The sequence below is a fragment of the Aptenodytes patagonicus genome, chromosome 12 (assembly GCF_965638725.1).
Source record: "Aptenodytes patagonicus chromosome 12, bAptPat1.pri.cur, whole genome shotgun sequence".
Taxonomy (NCBI): Eukaryota; Metazoa; Chordata; class Aves; order Sphenisciformes; family Spheniscidae; genus Aptenodytes; species Aptenodytes patagonicus.
Genome location: NC_134960.1, coordinates 305,089 through 327,373, shown reverse-complemented (window position 1 = coordinate 327,373; position 22,285 = coordinate 305,089). Strand labels below are relative to the sequence as shown.

The following is a 22,285-nucleotide window of genomic DNA, read 5'->3' as shown; positions in this document are numbered from 1 at the left end:
TCCCACCTGGGATTGTCCCCTGAAGCTGCCTTTGCAGTCAGTTCAGAGACGTGGTTGCTTGTTCACATCAGGATAACGTAAGTCATACCCCCCATCTAAAAGGATCCAGGACAAAAGAGTCCCACTAAAGATACCTGAAAGTTTGGGGCGGGGTGGAGTTTAGCAGCCTGTATGAAAGCCTTCCCACTGTATTTTTCAAGGCTAGCTGCTCATGCAAACTGCACTCAGACGTGTTTCACTGGATATCCTTATTAGTGTAACCGCCAGGCAGGCTCAGCCCCAAATAGGGGCACCAAACAGAAGTCTTATATCCAAGGCAGTCCAGAGCTGAATCTGGGGGAAATGCTCCATGTTTGTACTGTGGTTTCTATAGTTAGGTGGAAGAGGCTTTCTAAAAAAGTATCAGTAGAAAGCCCTCTTGCTGCCTTCCCCTGTAAATATGTAAAAATCACTATTATCATACTGAATGTTAATTTGACAAGTTGGGGTCAGGCTATTTCAACACAATCTGTCTTTAGGGAAGGCCTCTGTCTTGAGAGTTGAAGGCTCAAAATTGGCTCCTTTCTCTGTTTTGGTTTGCAATGAATGAGACAAGTTGCAGAAAATGCCTTCCCAGTCTTACTGGAATAACAGCACAAGCGAAACAACACAGTCTTTGCAGAGGAAGTTCAGCAGAGTATGAAGAGGCACGAGTGCATACCAATCAAACAGCCATAGGCATATACGCTCCCGTTTGCACATGTGACAGGTGAGCCCGTATTTATTGGGGCTTTGTCAGGAAAATAGCTGAGGCCATCGTTCTCTTAAAGCTTTGCAACAGTTCCCTGCTTGACTCTCCCCATTTGTAGTAAGAATCTTAGCCATTTTATCTTGTTTTACTGTAATAAAGTGCATTAGAGGAATCTAGCCAGACCATTTTTGTCTTCTGAACCATGTGTTTGCTTTTTCCATGAATTACATACAAGATCCACTTGAAATAGGATGCCCAAACTGTGTGTGCAAAATGAACTTCATGTAGGGGACAAACATACTACACATGGTGGACCTAACTTGGCTGTGGGTGCAAAGAAGGTCAAGGTCACACACTTAGAAAATAATACGCATAATGTAAATTTTGCTCCTGCCCCAGTAAACACACTATGTTATACACCTTTTATTTGTGGCTAAACATACAGACCTACATTCAAGTGCATACATTTAATGACATAACTTCAGACTATGCCTTTTCCACACAGTAGTTACTTGGTAGTTTTTCTTTGTCTATGAATAATTTCGAAACATTGCCAACAGTGCAAACGTACATCAGCACAAAGCAGCCTTTAAAACAGTAGTCCCGAGCTCCTCCTAGCCCCACAGAAATAATCCTGGGGACATTATCCTCTGTGGGACTAGGACATACTTTACTCTCTCTGTTGACCTCAGGTTTAAACTGTCACATCCATGGGCAACACAGGAGGGTTTCACTGGCAACTTGTGACTCAGAAGAATTGGACCAGCCTAACAAGCCATTAAAAAAAAAAAAATTATGTTGCACTCCCATCACTCTTGCCTACAGCTGTTTTGAAAAACAAGAGAAACAAGCTGCAAAACATGATCTCAGAGAAACCAAAAATCAGAACAATGGAAGAATATAACCAATCCCATTTTTAATCTATCAGCACAAAGCTAGCTTTCCACTTGTACAGAATGAAACAAAAGAAATGAGATTATAACAAATAGATACCTCTGGTACTTAAGTTTCCTTCTCACCTCAGCTGAAAAAGACGTGCTGCTATATTTTGGGAATTCCTTGGGATTCCAAGAAAAACCTTTTTTCTTAAGGGGAATCAATTTCATATAAAAAGTGAAGAGACACGAGGCCCAGCAGTCCCTCTGCCCAACCACTTCTACAACCTCACGTGCTCCTCCTCCTCCTCAGTGCCCCAAGGGAGCTGGTTTAGGATGGGGGACAGGGGAGGATGGAGGGAGACACGCAGATAGTTAAATGCTAACCACGTACACCCAGGCATCCAGCCGTGAGAACATGGGCTCTGGCATTCAGCATTTCCAAAACAAGAAAGCTCACACTCGGGACCACTGCAGCCTTCCCACGTGGCCAAAGGAAAGAAGCTATCCACAAGCCCATACAGACATACCTCTGCACGTCTAGGCCCCTTTGTTTTCTGTCTCTCCCTCAGCTGCTTCCTCTCAGCCATCCACCTCACTGTCTTCTTTAATCGACTCTCCAAAATATTGGGCCTGGAGAGCCACAGAGTGCCTGACGACCTCTGCAGTTTCTCATGCTGACGGAGCCATACCTTCTACCACGGGAGCCCAGCTTCCTGCTAAGCCTTAGAGACGCAGCCAGCCATGGCTGTACCATAGGCTACAAACAGCACAGGGCTGTCGCATGCAGTAACAAGTGACTATGGCGATACTTTGACCACAGGGGTCAGGTTCCAAAAATTACTTATTTCTAGGCATCTTTCCTGTATCAGAAATAGATGGTTCTCAAAATAACAGGTGATTTTGTCTAAAACTTTTGTCACCTCAAAGCAAGCATGCTGAACATGACTGTTCACAGGCAACAGCCTTACTGTGGCACAGCAGGGTACACACCACCTGCAGAGCTGAGGCGAGTTGTTTTTTTGCAGCTGTGTGCACTTTCTAGGTCACCTCCACACAGCACAGCCAGAGGAGAAATAAGGCCTCAGCGTACTTAGAAAAATGCAGCAAATTGGAATTGATCTGGGTGATATGGGAACAAGAACAGTTGGAGACTCTGGATCCAAGAGAGCCCGGCAGAGGCCCTGCAGAGTGTGTTCCTCAGGTCCACTTTAGCACCGGAAGCCATGACTTTGCTTTGGTCTCTCTGAAGTTTCTGTTTAGATCTAGGGCTGTAGCGGTGAGCTCCCCTGAAACCCAGATGGGATTCTTACTCAAAGGTCAAAGAGCACAGGTACAAATGCAAGCCTGAACAGTAATTTTTTAGAAAAGCAGTAACATGGCAGTTTCCACAGAATTTAGAGAATCAATCAAAATCCCTCTAAAACATATCCTAAAGCATAACCCCTCCTTACAGCAAAGTGTCTCATGAGCTAAATTTGACTCACTCCTGAATAAGTGTTCGGCTGTTTGGCCTCCACACACAAAATCCGTAAGTCTCAACACAGGAATAACCTTGACTATGAATGAACAAAAACACATGCTGCACCTCCTCACAAACAAGGAAACCTAGATTCATTCAAAGCGGTAGAGATCACAGTACAGGCACCTAGCAAAGGCAAAACTAAAACCAAACACATGCCCATAATAGCCTTTTGCAAGGGCAGAGAAATCTGCCCTCCTGATGACCCTTTCATCGTCTGGCCTTCAAACACACAATAGAAATGGACCCAAAAAATAGACTGAGAATGCCTCCTCCTGCATATTTTGTGCCCAAATGTTCAGTGGAATTTAGGCCTATAACTCTTAAGCTTTATGAAAATTCCAGCTGTAATGTTTTCCTTTAAACAAATAAAATCATCATCAGTTGAAAAAACTTTTTTTCTCATTAGTTGTGGGAAAATAGAAAGCATTTAAATTCCCATCCATCAGAGCACTGCTTGCTCTGACAGGCGGCAATAGAGTATAACCCACTGTTCAGTATATATTTTGTTTTCCCCTCTGTGCCTGATCTACAGAGAACTGAAGTCTCCCAAAGCTACCATCTGTGGGAATGCACAACCAGATTTATAAAGGTAATAGTGTGCCAAAACATTCACAAGGGGTTCTCACAGCAGTGCCTGGACTCTAACTAACTCCCACGTGAAGTGGGGACACTTACCTCATGTTTTTCAAAAATAGCACCAGTCCTGTCTTCACTCTTAATGATCTAAGTAGCTTTGAAATAAATAGTCAGGTCCTGCATCCCTGTGTTTACACTTTAACATCTCAAGTTTCAGAACTAGAAACCTCCAGTTCAGGTCCTAGCAATAACTAAGACAGCAGCAACAGATTACTACCACATCCTCTTGTTTGGCAGCTTCTTTTTTTCCAGTCCACATCTGAGAGGAGTTTTAGCAGCTGATGTCTCAATAACAGGCTGGATGCTCAAGTAACAAAAATGTATTGCTTTTGACGATCTAGTCCCATCTATCCTGCCAGATTCTGCCCCTGGGAAGGAGTAACACCTGAAACAAGTATAAACTGGGAGAGGAGTGGCTGGAGAGCAGCCCTGCAGAATGGGATCTGGGGGTGCTGGTCAGCAGCAGGCTCATTAGGAGCCAGCAGTGTGCCCTGGCAGCCCAGAGGGCAAACCGCATCCTGGGGTGCATCAAACACAGCAAAACCAGCCGGTCAAGAGAGGGGATTATCCTGCTGTATTCAGCACTGGTGCGGCCTCACCTGGAGTACTGTGTGCAGTGCTGGGCCCCACCATTTGAGAAGGATGTGAAGGTCCTCGAATGCGTCCAGAGGAGAGCAACAAAGCTGGTGACAGGGCTGGAAGGCATGTCCTCTGAGGAGCGGCTGAGGACTCTGGGTTTGTCTAGTTTGGAGAAAAGGAGGCTGAGGGGCGACCTCATTGCTCTCCACAGCTTCCTGAGGAGGGGACGTGAAGAGGGAGGTGCTGTTCTCTTCTCCCTGGGATCCAGTGACAGGACACATGGGAATGGTTCAAAGCTGCATCAGGGGATGTTCAGACTTGACATCAGGAAGCATTTCTTTACTGAGAGGGTGGTCAAACACTGGAACAGGCTTCCTAGAGAGGTGGTCGATGCCCCATGCCTGTCAGTGTTTAAGAGGCATCTGGAAAGCGTCCTTAACAATTTGCTTCAACTTTTGGTCAGCCCTGAAGTGGTCAGGCAGTTAGACTAGATGATTGTTGTAGGTCTCTTCCAACTGAACTATTCTATTTATAATTCCAGAAAGCCTCTAAGGCTATTGAGCTTCCAAACAAACTGTGCTTTCTAGCTACAGAATAAGGCAAGATACTAGCCACTAAATCTAAGGCACAGGCAATGCAAGATGTTAATCACAAGGATTTATTTTTAGGGTGTAGTGTCTTACAATCTGCCACAGGGCAAGAAATGAGTGCCTATGCCTTTAGGAGGATAAGATCCTAGTTTACAAATGACACAAGGAATGGCAATATCACACTGTAATATAACCACTGGGGTTTTAACATCTGGTTGTTAACCATATAAAAAAAATTCTGGACATTAGACAAACATCATCATCATCCCTGTATTCACTTTCATTTGATAGCTTTATTATTCCCATTTGTGGCTGCTAGCAGATAGAATGTTTGGAGATCTGGTTTGTAATGTTGGAAAAGATCTGGTTTATCTGTTTGGAGATGGGCAAAGTGCTGAAAAATGAAGACTGCAAAGAAGGGGGTAGCGCATACTGCAGCGTCAGTGGTGAAGCTTTGCAGGAACAACGATCAGTGTTCTGATGCTAGATTCCAGGCAAGCTTTCCTGCATTATTGTCAGGCTGCACATTAATTTTCATTTTCTACTTACTTCAAGTACAAAACAAACAGAATCATGATCACCTGTGCTCAAATAGAAGTAAAGAGACCTCCAAATATAAGTCTGTTTAACTCAACAAAAACTTGCATGCATTAGTAGGAGGAAGGGAAAGAAAAGAACTTCATTTCTCTGTGTTTTAACCTAAGAGGGAATTTTGAGGCCGTTTCAGTGAACCTGACCAAACCCTCACGTGAAGGTACAGCATTTCTTGTGGCCCTTTACTCATCCCTGTTCTTCTCTAAAGTGCTACAATGACAGCATCAGGACATTATGACAGCAGCTTCATACTAAGGTTGATAGAGGAAGGTCACTTGCAAACTGTAGACCACATTCTCTGGCATGCTCCAGCTGTGGAGTGCTGTTTGTATAACTGACAGCAACCACAGACCTTGTTTAGCCAGAAAATCAAATGGGATTTGCCATCAATATCACAAAGCAAAGCAGGCAAAATACAGTAACAAATCTCCTTTTAACGCATGGAGACAGATATGACTTATGGAATTCAAACCTGCATTTCAGAACAAAAGGTGCCTGTTTCAGCAGTAATAGTTCAAATCCAGAGCAGTGATCTCACACACTAACGAATCCTTAGAATGATCTGCCCCAATGATCTTACAACTTGTTAAAAAATCCTATTGCAATTACTGTGAACAAAGTACTTTCCAAAAGACAGAAAAAACTACCCCTTTTCTAACCCCGGATGCTGCTGTCCACTTTGACTGTACAGCACGCATCTGTAGAACAGTCATCACAGTCACTTAGTCTGTCATTAATGCATCTCCCACAGCAGGCCTCATTACAGAAGACTATGCGTATAGCTGTACATTTATAGCAAGAAGAAAGACTCTGCTAATTATGCAACAGCTGCCTAATATGAGGGCCACCAAATACAAGATGCATCTGAAAGAACAAAACTCAGAGAAACACTTGTGTGAAATAACTTTACAGAGAACCACTGAAAAACTGTTGAACTGAGCTCTCCATTTTCCTTCCCTGTAACAAGAAGTTCCAATAGAATAGTTATCCACTTGTCTACCAAACTGCAGTTAAAAAAATCTTACTTGAAATATGAAAAAAGTGCCTTCAGTTGAAAACTGTTTTACCAGTACATCTGTACAGTGCTAAGGTTAAAGGGAACTTTGCCATTGACTGCAACAGGAGCAGAAAGTAGGAGACCAGTATGTCTCCCAGGGTAAGTCAATTCATAAGACGTACTTACAGCTGAGCCAGGGACTTAGGAAAAAAAAAAAAACCAGGATTCTATTTACTCTTAGAACCCTAATCAGCCATACTGCCTTTCATCTTGACGAATTAATAAATTAACGTACTGATGTTTTTTCTTGCTCTTTGAACAATGCCACACACGTACTAGAATACTGTAGTGATGGGTGGGTAGTGAGAGGCTGAGAATTCATAGCTCTGGTTTGACGAAGAACACTTCAGCAGTGTTAACCAGCATTCAGATTATTCATGACAACACATCTTAATTTCCTCTCCCAAGAGAGATCCAGAGAAGCATCATTTAGCCCAGTTAAAGCTTAAATATAAAATTAGGTTTAAAGTAAAACATAATTGAACAGTCACCTTTGCTGTATAGGTATCGTCTGCTCTAGATGTATATTGAAGATGGGCACAAGTACCCAACCCTCACCTCTGCTGAGTAACCTCCCTAGTGGATGCTTGGGCTCTTTTCAGTATCACTCAAACTTTCTTTACCACAGACTGGAATGCTAGAAGACACATATTGTGTCCTAAAACACCCTGGGTTATTGTGAAAATCAAGAACAGACTCAGTCTCCTCTCAAAATAGAAATCCCTTTTTCCAGATAGGAGAAAGGGGTTTGAGTTAAGGGATCTATGAAGTATCTTTGGATTCAAAGCAAAAGAAGTGAAACAAATGCTGCCCTTATGAAGTTAAGTGTATCTTTGGCTGAATAGCTAGTATAGGCTATAGCTGGTACACAGTGGCTGAACTTTGCTTTTGAGAAATCGTATGTTTCTGTTTGTGTGATACAAGTTTATCAAGGGGGAAAAAAGTGACAACCATTCATGATTATAATTTACATTTAAAAGAAGTATTTGTTTTAAATAAAAGCACATATCTACACATAAAATATATAGTGAAGCATCACCTCAGGTTTCTGTTTCATGAGGCACATCAAGCTGCTTTATTCTAGAGTTAAACATGGTATGCGCAACGCTGTTTGCTTTATCAAGAAGCAGCAGGTCAAAACATTGCAGAATAGAATAAATTCTGCTCAGGCATAGTTTTATGATCTCATTCCACATGGTGGAATTTCAAATACTTAACATTTTCTGCCTTTCCAATGCAGGAGGTAAATCATGCCAATTATTTTACCACTTCTGTAATAAAATAAAGTGTTGGGTTTTTTTGTGAAGTGTTTGCCATATTGCCAACTATCATATTTGCTCCTAGTTACTAACAGGATAAAGTGTATGCATAATTGTGAGGAACTATTATTCATGGACTTTGAGCCCCACAGAGGGATGTGCCCCATGTAATTTTATCATATCCCATGACACTAAGATGAAACTGCAGTAATAAAATGGGAAAGATGTGTGGTTTTAAACTGAAAGAGGGTAGCTTTAGATTGGACATAAGGAAGAAATTTTTTTTTTTTTTTTTTTTTTTTTTTGTACGATGAGCATGGTGAGACTCTGGAACACGTTTCCCAGAGAAGTTGTGGATGCCCCATCATTGGAAGTGTTCAAGGTCAGGTGGGATGGAGCTTTAAGGAACCTGATCTAGTTAAAGATGTCCCTGCCCATGGCAGGGAGGTTGGAACTCGATGATCTTTAAAGGTCCCCTCCAACCCAAACCATTCTATGATTCTATGACCTTAAGATAGTGGCTTTTTTCTGGCTAGATGTTAAAAGATCCATGAAGTTTTCATGTTTCCTTGAACACTCTTTGGTAGCACTACATTTTTTACTAGTAGAATCACTGAGTTTGCAGACTTCTAATTTGGGCAATAGTTTGGCACTTCCCATATATACAGAGGGGATTTGATGCCGTTTATCTTTAGCACTACACCATTATTTCTGTCAAGTCTTAAGTGACAAAGGACAATGTTTTGCTAGAACTGGATCAAATGTTTCAGTCACTTGCTAATACCTTGACTGTTCCCTGCCATCCATACCTCCTTTTTCCAGGTCCTTGAAAACAGTTATTTTAATAATGAACACATTAAAAACTATTATTTTACTTTCTGTCTCTCCTACCTGCAAAGGAGGTCACAGAAAAGTTTTCTGGGTTTTTTTTTTGGTTTTGTGTCCCGTCCCCCCCCCCAACCAGCATCTCCACCTTAAGCCTATGCACATCCCTAACAAATTATTATTCTGGCATAGCAAAGGTCTGTGTTAAGATTTGAAGTTCTTTTTAGTGATCAAAATCTTCACTAACAAATATAAAACTACACTTCATGGAGGAAATTTTCATTATTAGCCATCTAGGACACTTATTGGACATCTCATATGTACTGTTAATACAGTTGTGAAATAGATAGATGGCCTCCATTTGCCATTAAACATTCTCTTCAGGCATCCACTTTTTAAGACCCAAAGGAAAATATATTGCCCTTTTGGCAGGCTGGGTCCTCCAGGAGGTCTAAGTGCATATGGTGTTTTTAAAAACACATCTGCCCATATAGAAATCAAAAATCAGCCGCCACTAACTCTGCTTCCTTGGCATCTCTCAATGGTTAATGTATCTCAAACATGAGCATAACATAAATGACTTGATGGCAAATGCCCTTCTCTTAGGACTTCTCAGAGGCCCGTGTGTACATGGGAGGTAGAAATGTATTCCCGATTGACAAGAAAGCGCGCCTAGCTACCATGAGGGCAAAAGAGGATTAGACATCTGTGTACCTTTGCACATGTCAAAAAATTGACCAGTTCTTCAATGTATGATAGCTCCTTTTAGATAGGAGGTATTTGCAATCACTTTTGGAAGCAATAATTTAGATATGAGCAGTGACATGGGTACAATAAAGAAAGAGACAAATCATGCTAAGCATAGATTAGGCTAAAATTAGGAACTGTTGAAATGTTGACCAAGAGACAAGCATGTATTTATGCGTTAAAAAGTCACATGGCAGTCCACTGTCATAAGAATATTTACCAACAGGCAGTAGAAAAAGTATAAAATTTTGTCATATCGCTAAAAGTAATGAGAAACATTAGGCTTGTATTTTTGTTTCCAAATCTAACAGCACTATGCTTTATTTTCTTGGTCAACATTATTTACTACTTTGTCCCCCCAAAGACCCCAGCATCATCAATAAAGAAAATACAATTATCTGCACAACACATCAAGATCTTCAGAGCCCCCTAAGTTCACACTATGACTCTATTAACCAGAGGGCTACATCTGTCCCTAAAATTGTACTGACCCTACTGAGTCTGAAGGCATGAAATTCTAGACCAGATCATGATTAATACTGTAAGACAAATCCGCTCTGTGTAGTTTCTAAATCTCTTCCCTTCTCAGCATTAAAAAAAAAAGTAGAAAGTCCTGCAGGATGGGGGGAGGGAAGAAAAGGGGTCAAATCTAAGTAGATTTCAATAGAGTCTCAAAATCTAGAGCTGGTTTAAAAAAAATCATAATTTATGTAGTGTGGAAAATCCTGAAAATTAAGAATTTCCCTGCCTAACAGAGAAGAAATGCAAACTTTGATATTTCTCTTTTGGAAATATTGAAACCGTCTTATTAAATTGCCCTGATATTGTGAAATCAATGCATCATTGTTGAGAATACTATTTTGATTTATATACTATGTCACAGTTAAAAATGAAACAGCTGTGTCCATCAAACCAAGCACTAATTAAATGTTGTTGAAGACTGCAGTAAAAGGGTTGCTTCAGTTCATAACACCTTTGAGTTTTGTGAAGATTTATTTACCAAATCTGACATCGACTAGTTGTTTGGCAGAACAGCTTTTACAGCATAAAGAAGAAAAATCTTAATAGATAGCAGCCACTCTTCCCCAGCTTCCATTCTCAAGCTGATCTACAGAGTTGCAAGAAAGACTTGCTTCCTTCATGGATAAAGAAAGCAGACTGAAGAAGCTGCAAACCCTTGTCAGGTTGGATTCTAATGTGCAGTATCACCAAACATACATTTCATAACCAAATCATCATTGCATGCTAACTCTGTAAAGGACTCTGCCTCCATAAGTTATTGCCAGGGCAGTCCCTTGCCAAGTTTGGATTCTGTGGTCTCACTGAACCTAGGCTGCGGTTCAGAACCTCATGGGCATTTCTGTAAGTGCTCATGTTCCCCTTGTAGCAACAGAGTAAGGTGCTTAATGCAAATCTGCTCACTATTCATACTAGTATACTTGATTCTGTGAGCCTTATCAAAATGGAAAAAGTATCAACGGATTCAGGATTTCCAGAGCAGGGGGGTCAGTTTCAGCTCCTCTGTGCCTGAGAGGACAACAGAAACATGAGCAAACACTGTGCAGTTCAGCACAACTGACAATCACTACTCAACAGTATTTAGAAGTCAATAGCTCAGTGAACTGTTCGTATCAACCTGTTTCATCAACAATGAGAAACACAGCACACACAACCGAGTAGGCTTACTTACTCCCAGTATTTCAGAGTGATATTCACCTTGCTCAGAAGTCCCTACCAGAAAGGAGAAAATACTTCAGAAAGGATGTTGGTGCAAGCACTAGCTTGTATCTTCTGTCTGTTTCAAGGGATCAACTGATCACCTGTAACAGAGCAGATGAATCCACTTTCCATTCTCTGACTGAATCCTCCAAAATCCAGAGTCCCAGGAGGAAGCTTCTGGGGATAACGTAGCACCTAAAATATTAGGGAGGGACTATCGGGAATTCTTGAACTGTCTCATTCGTGTAATCATCTGTGTACTACTAAAGAGGAACTTGTCACATGGGCAAGTCATTTTCTCACCACTGAACAAGCTGCTTATATCTGAAATGGCAATTAAAAGAAAGAGGCTTTTATTTTCCTTGTGAATAGGAAAGGTCTCACCCCATCTGAGCTCACTCTAAGGGTCGTATTTCAATTTCAGTTTACTTTAATTTTCTGCTTTCTGAGGGCAAGAGCAGATAGGGACCACAAGTCATACACGCGCTCCTCCCAAAGCCCTGCTATCAGACACTTGGCTCTGCTCAAGGAGAGGGTGACATTCATTCCACTGTGAAGTGGATATAGCTATGTGTACAAGCAGAAACTCTAATGAGTCCAAACTTGTTTTCTTCGGGGCCCAGAGCCAGCATTTCAATTCTTGCCAAAATATTTATTAACATGCTAATTAGGAACTCCGCTGACCCAACTTTCCACCAGACAAGGCTTCTGGGATTCAGATTAGGTAACCCTAACATCAGAGTTTTTTCCAAATCAAGACTGCTGATCCAAGCACCCTAGCTGTAGATCCCAATGCTGACTCTAGAACCAGAGCTTCAGAACATGGCAAGTCAAAAACCCAAATCAAGCTGTTATGCCTTTCCACCAATTAGAGAAGTTTGATGGTGGTTCAGGGATACAAATTGATATCCACCCCTCTGTCAGACAAAAAGACAACTACTTCTGCAAGCTTTTGTCAGACAAAACTCTGTGGCCTTGAGTAGTTCTTCCCTGGGTTTGCAGGTTCTTAATGCAAATTAAGAAAACTAATGCAAATACCACTGTGAAGGTTTTTCATCCTCAAACCCTTGTGGCCTTTGTTTACTTCACCATCTCTGCCAACAGTCTGGCACAATTTTGAGAGAGAGATTTTCTACTCCCACAAAATGGTGAAACTCCCTTGGAACTAGAGGAGTAGTTCCAGTGCTTACCTGCAGGAAATTTCATCCCAGTAGCTAGACTGGATTCATGCTTGTTCGTTGAGCTGGTCTTAAGCAATATTTTTAGGTAATAACATTTCCACATAAGCCAATTCCCATCACTGCAACAATTCTGCTAGCTACAAGGGGAACACTGGCCATACACATTTCCCTATCTCTCCAAAGCCTGTGTCATTCTGCTAGTGAGATTTGAATAAATCCAAAATTAAGTCTTTGCTTCAGCTTTTATTTACCAGGTTTCACCTATGCTTTGCATTGTTTCAGAATAAAATTCAAGCCCTAATTATTGCTTTCCATGCTGTGTGTTATGTCACATAACAGAATACATGATTAATGAAAACTATTATTAAAAGTATGATTTATATTATTTTAGTATGAAATCATAATTCAGCATCCCAAGATCAACCCAAAAACTCAGCTCAGACTTGTTGCAAGTATTTGCAGCATTTATACAATTCTGTTCTGTATTTCTTCTTATAGTCAGAACATGGCAAATTTCACATGCTAGTAGTTTACATGTGTTTTATTCCACCAAATGGTGATAAACAGCTCTTTAGAACAAGTCCTAACCATCCCCCGCTTTTGACTGTACAAAAATCATAGTATTGTAGTTAGATTTTTAATCAGTACCACAATAATTTTCAGGAACATTAAAATACCTTCAGAACTAAACTCATAATATCACTCAGATTCAGGGCCCTGCACAAGGAATACAGGATGAATCTGGTGCTGCTAGGCCACTCATGCTAAAATTACCATTGGCCCTTGCTCTAAAACATGAACCAAAAAACTCTATCCAAGTTGCTGGCGGCTCCATGGAAACAGTCGAAAGGGAACAGAAGCATTATTGTTATCCACAGCGAAGCTGAGGAGATGTTAAACCAATATTCTAGTATTCTGTGGCTAAAATACCATCTGTCTCTTTTTCATACAATTATTTCCCTAGAAGTTGCCATAACACGATGCACACTGAGAAGAACACTACCAGAGAAAATATGAAATCCTGCCCTATCCTGGAAGGAAACGGAAATTTTCCGGAATCAATATTTTTCAGAATGAGATGTACACGGACACAGATTAGACACTATTTAAGAATGGCAGGACTGTCGGGAAAAGGTTGAACTCTATCAACCTGCCCAGCTCATTGCAAGATGGGGGTCTAAGAAAACATTTCAGTAGTTTTGTACTTTGAGCATTATTCAAGGCCCATTCTTAGTTTACTAAAAAGATGGTTTCGTAAATGTATTTTATGCAAGTAGAGTCACACTTAACCACTGCCAGAGACAACGTATATAGCCCGAAAGAGAAACATTGCAGTTCCCAGAATTTGTAGTATCAGGCTCTCCTTTCTTTAACAAGCCAGCAAAACCATCTTTTATTTAATTGAAATGCATATAAACAATTATCTATTGTCTGACAGGTATCAGAGGACGATATTTTACGTTCGCTACTAAAGATTGTCAGATATTTGAGTAAATTTTCTATTTAAAGTAAGAGGGTTAACTTGTGAAAGTTTTTGCCATTTTTAGCTCAGCTCTTGCTACAACCCATAAAGGTAGATATTGATGTCAGAATGAGTAAGAAAAATCTGCATTCTGGCCTCCTGCGTTCACTTTTAACAACATAGATTGCTACAATGAATCGCTTTCTTTTCTGGACACCTTACTTCCAACCAGATTACTACCTTCTTGCAGTTTCTTATTGGCTTGCAGTTCAATATAACTTCAAAACATGTATTTTCTTCTCCCACCATATCACTATCAATGCCTTGCAGAACAGCATGTACACATTGCTCTAATTTCCCATGTCCTATATCCCTCTTGCCCTTTCCTTCCATTTTCTGGGAAAAGAATCTGAATGTTCCCATTACCAGGGAAGCTCGGCAAAAACTACACCAAAATGAATTACAGTTTGTCTCTTCACATCAGCTTTTCAGCAGAAATGTAAACACGTATGTGAATATCCGATTAGCCATTTCTATCCCTCTTTTAGAGCCAAAACACCTTTAAAAATAAAAACATTACAAGCAACATTCACTAGAAAGGCTCAAGATTATTCACTTATGAATACACTGTGACCAGAGCTGGTCTTTTTCATTTCTGAATTGCTGCAATTCTTACTTTTCTATCATAAGTTGAAAGATAGGTTCCTTCAACATCCCTAGAGTCTGTGAGCTCTTTAACAATGGTCCGAAACAGGACTTTCACTAGATAACATTAGAAATCTTCTTTTCCATTAATGGCATTGATCAGCTGAGGGACAAGTAACTCATTCCCTGCCCTCTCAACAAAACAAATCAAATGAAAACATACCACATAACATCATGCATCCTGACTTAAGCAGCTCTACTCATAACGGGAAGAACAGGACTCGACAAATAAACAACCAGGATAAAGTGAAACTCATGTTAAATGTAGAATTCATCCTTACAGTTTACTATTTAAAAACTACCCCTGAAATCTACAGGGTGATTGTTAGCTGAACTGTGCTGCTTTAAAAATGGAAACATAAGCTAGTATTGATCAGGGGAGCAGCATTCTCCTCCCATGTAAGCAAGTGATGGGTTGGATTCTCAGCTGACAAAGGTGTAAGCATGAAACACCACCCATTAAACTCAGCTGAGATGCTGATTCATACATGATGTGGCAAAGTACAAAAAAATTAAAAGGTTTAACTTATAAGACATTCAGGATACCGTCTTGAACACACAGATTTCCATTAAGGCTGCATCTGAAACCAGAAAAATATCTTATGGTAATTTCAGAGAGATTTTAATAGGCATTAACCTATTGTATATAATTTCAAATCAATTTCCAAGGACAATGCTTACATGTTCATTGAGTTCACCTAACACTGGCTACCACATAGATCACTGACACTGACTGCATATTCCACGAAAACAGCAACATGTAGGTCATGCTGTGACCTACAAACATACGTGACGCAATTCAAAAGGGATCTGCTAACACAGAACCTTGCTAACGTGGGCTGAATACCACTAGGTCAGTAATACTTACCACTGGATATGCATGGATGTTTATTAGCTATCAGTTGTGCCTCTGAAACACTTACTGGACACACTCTAAACTTACAGGTTCATTCTTAAAAGCATTTCCAAAGTAATTAATGCAACCTTTTGCTTAGTTATAAGCTACCAAATAATAACCAACACAATTGTTCTTTCAGCTGTAAATTACTCAATGTTCTTCAAGTGCAACAGTCCCCATATATTCTTTGTTAGTCTAAGACTGATCATAACTGATTAAAATTTCCCAGAGAGGGGAGATGAGAAGGGGATATTACTAAGGGTTGTATTAAATTAAAGCAAATTCTCCTAGCTGATTCTCCAAAAATGACTGCATCTCATTTTGTTCCTCACCAATGCACAGAAACAGAATATAGCAGCTTGCAGAACCTTAAATATTAAGTACAAATAAATACAGTGTAAAAAACCCCAATGACTTATCTACGAATAACAGAATTTCAAGAACAAAAATAACATTAATGTTCATGGAAATAAGTGTATATTATGTATTAATACAATTTTAAGTCTTCTTAAAATTCATCACTAAAATATTTGTACACCAAGCCTACCCCAAATACATGCAAAACAGTACAGCATTGATTCTAATTAATTTCTGTTGCCTGTAACATTAACAGTTCTAAGGATTTTGCATACACCATAGAAATGAATAATGAAAAATATTTCTGCATCCATTTTAAAAGAAAATCAACTTAGTGAATTTTAGTAAACCAGCACACACAGAGCAAAAAACCCCCAAAAACTCCAGAAGCCTTAACTCTACCATTTCTCCCAACTTTATTTGCTCACTCATTACTGGTTACCCTAAACCACCTGGGACCTCAATGCAATTTTCAACAGCTGTTTCTTCTTCTTTTCAGTTTTAATTTCCATGTTACTTAGACCTTTTGTTTACAGTCCATGTAATGTAAGGTTTAACAAGTCTTTCCCCTAAACACTTATAAGAATATTATAATAAACAATTTCAACAAATAACTTGACAAATGGAGTACAGGTGTTAAACATAACTGTGAGATATTACCTCCTAGGTGTAGATGGGAGGAATGCATAAAGTGAAAATAGGAGACACCATGCATTTTAGTATCAGCTGTTCTCAATTAATTCAAATCATTCATTTTGTTATTTTTGCTAAAATAATCTGAGATAATGTTATACTTTGCATTATCATTTTTAACATAAAAGAAGACCTGGCATACCATAGCAGCTATTCTATCTAAACAATTTTCTCAGGTATATCAGTTTGTCACATTTAATCCAAACTTAGAAATGGAATTGTGGTCTATCCAGTCTTCATTTACATTCCTTATTTGTTGGCATTTGTTAAACTGTTAACTAAGAGGATTTCATCATGCAGCTGTGTACTAAAATGTTTGCTGCATTCATTTGCCTCTTTCTTGTTTAACTATGCTATGTGGATGGTCACATATATCAGTTCACTTTGCTTCTCTTCTGACAATAGCCGATTCAGACTATTTAACATAGGGAACTGGCTGTGATGTCCAAATGTGATCTTCCAGATAAAACACAGGTCCTAAAGTTTCCAGGATGTGCGAGTTTCTCAGCTACCCACCAGTGATCCAAATGCATGGCAAGCAAATCATACAGCACCATAAATTTTAGTGAGAGGAACTGAAAGCCTGCATTCCTGAAAGTGCTTGCATGTCATTATTTTTCCTTTAAAGTTCACTGGATGTTTTAGAATCCAAACTGCACACTGTTTTTCTGTCATTTACAGAGAAGCTGTATTTACGCTCATTTAACTTGAAAGCATTCAGTGTGGCTAGACTATAGAGCTTTTTCATAACTCTTCCAACATGCTGCTGAATTTTCTATTTAGAGCCCCACCTCCTGGAGCAAAGATTTCTAGTCCTCATATTTTAAAGGAGAAATTCAAATAGACCTTAAAGATACAGAAACTAGAAGTACTACAAAAATTACATTTTTCTACCTTCATGGATTCTGGATCTTGAGCACTGATGACACAGAGAATTGCACAGATGTAGACGATTACTAAAGAGAAGGCAGCAGAGAATCCATCTCTGAGGATGGGAAGATAAATTTGTTATAATCTGGTAAAGACCAGATCTTCAAGTGATATAGATTTATAGAGGAACTTTGAAGAGGTTACCTGCTGGGAATTTGAACAAGCTGTTGATTTAGAAACACATAATGCAAACATGCCATTGTAAATTCAAGTAAAATAATTATTTTTTAAAACAAAAACATTTGCTTTGCAGTCTTGTAACCCAAATATTGCATTGCCATGCACAAAGATTAAAGAGAAATCTGATGGAACCCAGAAGATAGAAAGAATGACTGACTAGAAAGTGATCCAAAATTCAGATATCTGGTAAGGACTATTTTGCTGCCTCAGAACTTCACAAAGCAAATAGAAAGCACAAATATTGACCACAATGAAAAATGACCATGACTCAGTAGTGAAAGCCAAGTTGTAAGCATCTTCAGTCTCCCATAGTTTGCTTAGGAAGAAGAGGAAAAAAAAGAAGTTATCATTAACAAACTACTTGGATTTCAACTGCTCAAGTTACACCTGAATTATACCAGCCTTATGACAGTAGAATCCATCACCATACCTTTTTTACAGTTGGAGGACTATTTTTATACACTTTTTAAACCACAATATCAACTGTCTATCACGTGGATGAATAGAAATCAAGATTGAAAATTATTCCGGGCATCATTTTGCCAGTTACGTTTCACAGCATTTTCCTGACTTGAATACCCTAAGGCCACTTATCCTTTGTAATGACAGAGAAATTATGCAGCATCTTTCCAGCTACCATTAAGGTCTTGATAATAAAAGGTCTAGCAGAAGCCAGCATACATTTACAAATTACAATAGCCAATCACCTCCTTAACACACAACGTTTTAGCTGTACCTTATGTTCAGTTCCTAATAAGTAGGATACAGAAGTTCTTATTCAGAAGATTATTTAGCTGGGAATAGCCTCTGGATGCAGAGGGATTATCAGAAGCCACTGAAAGGTGACAGGGACAAGGTTATCAGAAGGGAGGCTGAGGCAATGCATTAGCATTTGCAATATCACAGAGCCTGAAGTTCGGCTTGGGGTGGACACTGTGGAAATACCTGGCTTGAATTCATCTCCAAGGTGAGGGCCATGTTTCTCTACCTTAGGTACTAACAGAACAGTCAGTCCAAGATCAGCAAGTCAGAAAGGTTGTAGCATCTGTCACTGGCAGCCTGGTCCTCTCAGCTAGGAGCTCTGCTGACAACCAGAGAATCCCAGCAGTCCACCACATTGCCACAGTTCTGGGAAAGGCACAAGGCCAAAGGGGCAACCACATCAACAGCTCCTTGCAGCCACCTCCACCAGGCAATTCCTATGGAAGTCCCAACAGAAACTTTCCAGCCTTTCCCCCCCGAGGCTCTTCCTCGGGATTTTGCTCACTGTGGAAGCAAGGGCGGAACAGGCTGCAACCCCATTAACTTGATTTAGAATCATAGAATATCTTGAGTTGGAAGAGACCCATAAGGATCATCAAGTCCAACTCCCTGCTCCTCACAGGACTACCTAACACTAAACTATATGATTTAAGACCATCGTCCAGACGCCCCTTAAACTGACAGGCTTGGTGCTGTGACCACTTCCCTGGGGAGCCTGTTCCAGTGACCGACCACTTTCTCAGTGAAGAACCTTTTCCTAATGTCCAATCTGAACTTCCCCTGGTGCAGCTTCATTCCACTTCCTTGTGTCCTATGGCTGGTCACCGGAAAGAGGAGGTCAGCACCTCCCCTTCTGCCGCCCCTCTTGAGGAAGTTGTAGACTGCGATGAGTTCACGCCTCACCCTTCTCTTCTCCAAACTGAACAAACAAGTGACCGCAGTCACTCCTTGTAAGTCTTGTCCTCGAGACCCTTCACCATCTTGGTCTCCCTGCTCTGGACACGCTCTAATAGTCTGATGTCCTTCTTGTATTGAGGCACCCATGGTGTCTTTTGCTTGCTACAGAACTACTTATAGAGCACTTGTGTCTTACACCCTCTTCAACAATTACCAGCTAACCACTCTCAGACTTCACCAATATCATAGTCATTCCCAGAGAACCTCTTAGAATCACCAGATATTTACCTCGCTCAAGCACCAATCTGAACCTGGTCAAGTGCCAGCAAAGCTAGCATTTACAGCACAGCAGGCCTAGATTTGAAATTCGTATGTAGAGCAGCAGGCCAGATCAACAGAAACAAAACCTGAGTCAGAGCAGAAGCAATAAACCTCACATTATTGCCTGAAAAGGGACAAAACATTCTCCTGATGGGCCACCCAGACTGCTAGACCAGACATGATACGTGCACCAGTGCAGAATTTGACCCAACAAATAAGAGACATTGAGAATGGGACTCCCAACATGTCACCTTACAGTGAAGCATAGGACGGTATCAGAATGCAAATGTTTTTAAAAAATACATCTCATTCATTTTTTCCTTACAAGAGTTCAAATTAAACTTTTAAAATATATACTTCTCTATGTTCCCAGCCTATAAGGTATACTCCGCATCTTTTATATATTTGCATTCACAGCAAAAAATAGAAACAGACTACAAATGAGTATTCAGTGCTGTAAGATAGCCCAAATGCACGATCTAAATCTGTCCTAAGTAGCCATAATGAAATTGAGGGACGGCGATCCAGTAAGTTAAGAATAAATTGCACATCAGCCCAAGTGGCATGTTTCATCAGTTAATGGCTGTGAAAAAAGGCATGTGTTGCACATACAAAGAGATGCACCTTGCGAGGTCTGTGTTTGCAAGAGAGAATGTCTTCACACACACATCCACAAATACACCAATTCTGACACCCCAGGACACATACAGGTGCATTTCTAGAAAGACATACTCGGCAAGAAACCTTGTGCAATGCTGTGTGTATCATGGAACAGGCAAAGATGCACCGCGAGTAAAAATAAACCCGGGGAGTGCCTTTACAGCTGCTCTCCGCTCAGCTGCGCTGACTGCCCGCCCCCAGATGCCATCTCACTGAGGCCCAGCCCAGGCTCTGCCGGCTGCAGTCTCCGCACATCACATTCAGCCCTGGAAAAATCCCTCCCTTTGTAACCAGCAATCACACCCAGCGCACCGCACTCAGCACGAGGAAGGCAAGACAATGACCAACCTGGAACACAATAGTGCGGGACCGGAGAGAGGCCGAGGTGGCTCCCGGCACGGCGCTGCAGGCTGCGTCCTGCCACACCTCTCCCTCCATCTCCTCTCCATCATGAGCTCCAGCTCGTCTCCCCTCCTCTCCATCACCAGCTCACCTCCATCGCTCCCTCTCCCCTGCCACGCCGCCGCCGCCCCAGCCCCTCGCCCCGCGCCGCCGCCCTCGCCCCGGCCCCCCGCAGCCGGCCGAAGTCATTGTTCCGCCGCCGCGGGGACCGGGCGACCCTCCCGGCCGCCGCCGCTCACCGTGCCGCAGCCAGGAGAGGATGCCGAACGGCGAGGGACAAGCACGGCGCATCCATCTTCCCGCCGCCGCGGCGGCTCCAGCGCCCAGCACCGGCCCTGCCGGCCTCCTGCACGCCGACGCTGAGGGCGGGCGCCCGCCCCGCCGCCTCCCCGCGGCGGAGGCCTGCGCTGCCGGGCCGGGGTCTGCGGCAGGCCCCGCCCCGCCCCGCCGCCGCAGCGCCGCGCGCCCGGCCGCCATGGCAACGCCGCGGCGGAGCGGCGGCGCCGAGGGGAACCGCGGGGCGAGTCTGGCCGGGGGGAGGCGGCGGCAGCGCCCGCGGAGGGGCTCCGCGGCACCCCGAGCTGCCCTGCGGCCACCAGCGGGGCGCGGCACCCGGCGGGAGCTGACCCCCCGCCGCCAGCGGGGCTGGGGGGGTCTGTCAGGGCGCCGTGCGCGCCCTGCCCCGGCGGGGCGGTGTGAGACCCGCTAGGGGTGGGCCTGGCGACGCCGACCGGACGCTCGCTGAGGGTGATGGGCCTTAGCCCTCAGGCTAGAGCTTGAGCGACACGAAGCGTCTGCAGCCCACGGGGCCATGGCGCTTGGGAGCTCTCCCTTAGAAAACTTGTGTAGGCCGGGAGCGAGGTGGGGCCTAACGTCCCTGCACCTGAAATCGCACCTCAGGCCGAAAAAATGCCTTCCCAAAGCAACGAGCCATCATCAAGACGGGTGTTAGACTGGTGTTCCACGAGGCCGTGAACCTCAATGGAAAGGCATCCCATAATGTTCTGGGGAACAAGCTCCAGCCCAGACTGAGTTAACCAGAACTGTTTATGTATCTGAATAAACTGCAAAAGCAGTCACACTTCTTCTGCATAGCCCAAACATCAGTGAGGCAGTCATGCAAACAATGGCCACAGAAGCCCCTGCTCTTCAGGTTCTTCAGAAGCTTCCTCATCTCCATCCTTCTGAAGACTGGCCGCGATATCCCTGGAAGAGGTCGGTAGGCTGACGATAATAAACACATAAAGAATTCTAATCGTTACCCTTTTGGCACTTTACAAAAAAGATAAGTATCGCTATTAGACCTGCTCAGATAAGGTGTTTTTCTGCAAAAATAGACTCTTCTTTTTGTGGACAAAGTGAAGACAAATGTTGTGGGTTTGGGTGTTTTTTCTAACCACAGCAACATGCAGGAAAAAACATTTCTAGAAACTAAAAGATAGTTTAGTTGGGTACTGAATTTGCAGATTATCTCCATTCTATAAAGTGGTTCCCTGGTCAGTGGCAAAATCAGAACAAAACTGGTGACAAAAGCTGAATTTTGAGTCCTCCACCCTGAATACCAAATTCTATCAGAGTCCCCTTTAATATCTAGTTGTTAGGCCTTACTTTAAGTGCCAGTGTTTCAAACCTTTACTATGAAATCTTTCAGAAAAGGAGAAGGAAACTCGGCACTAAAAGCAGAGGTCTCAGAGTAAAGAG

General features: G+C 42.1%; 1 protein-coding gene across 4 annotated transcripts in view; it reads right to left on the bottom strand.

The window, feature by feature from the left end:
* The window catches only part of JAKMIP2 (janus kinase and microtubule interacting protein 2), a 67,795-nt gene extending 46,882 nt beyond the window's left edge, over window positions 1-20,913 (bottom strand). For 3 of the 4 annotated variants that reach the window (XR_012996339.1, XM_076349779.1, XM_076349781.1), the window contains exon 1: window positions 20,824-20,913. The gene's annotated coding sequence lies outside the window, so the exon portion shown is untranslated. Of the gene's footprint in view, window positions 1-20,530; window positions 20,552-20,823 lie in introns of those variants that run through there. The other variant, XM_076349780.1, reaches the window with a different exon arrangement.
* Between the last annotated feature and the right edge of the window lie 1,372 nt (window positions 20,914-22,285).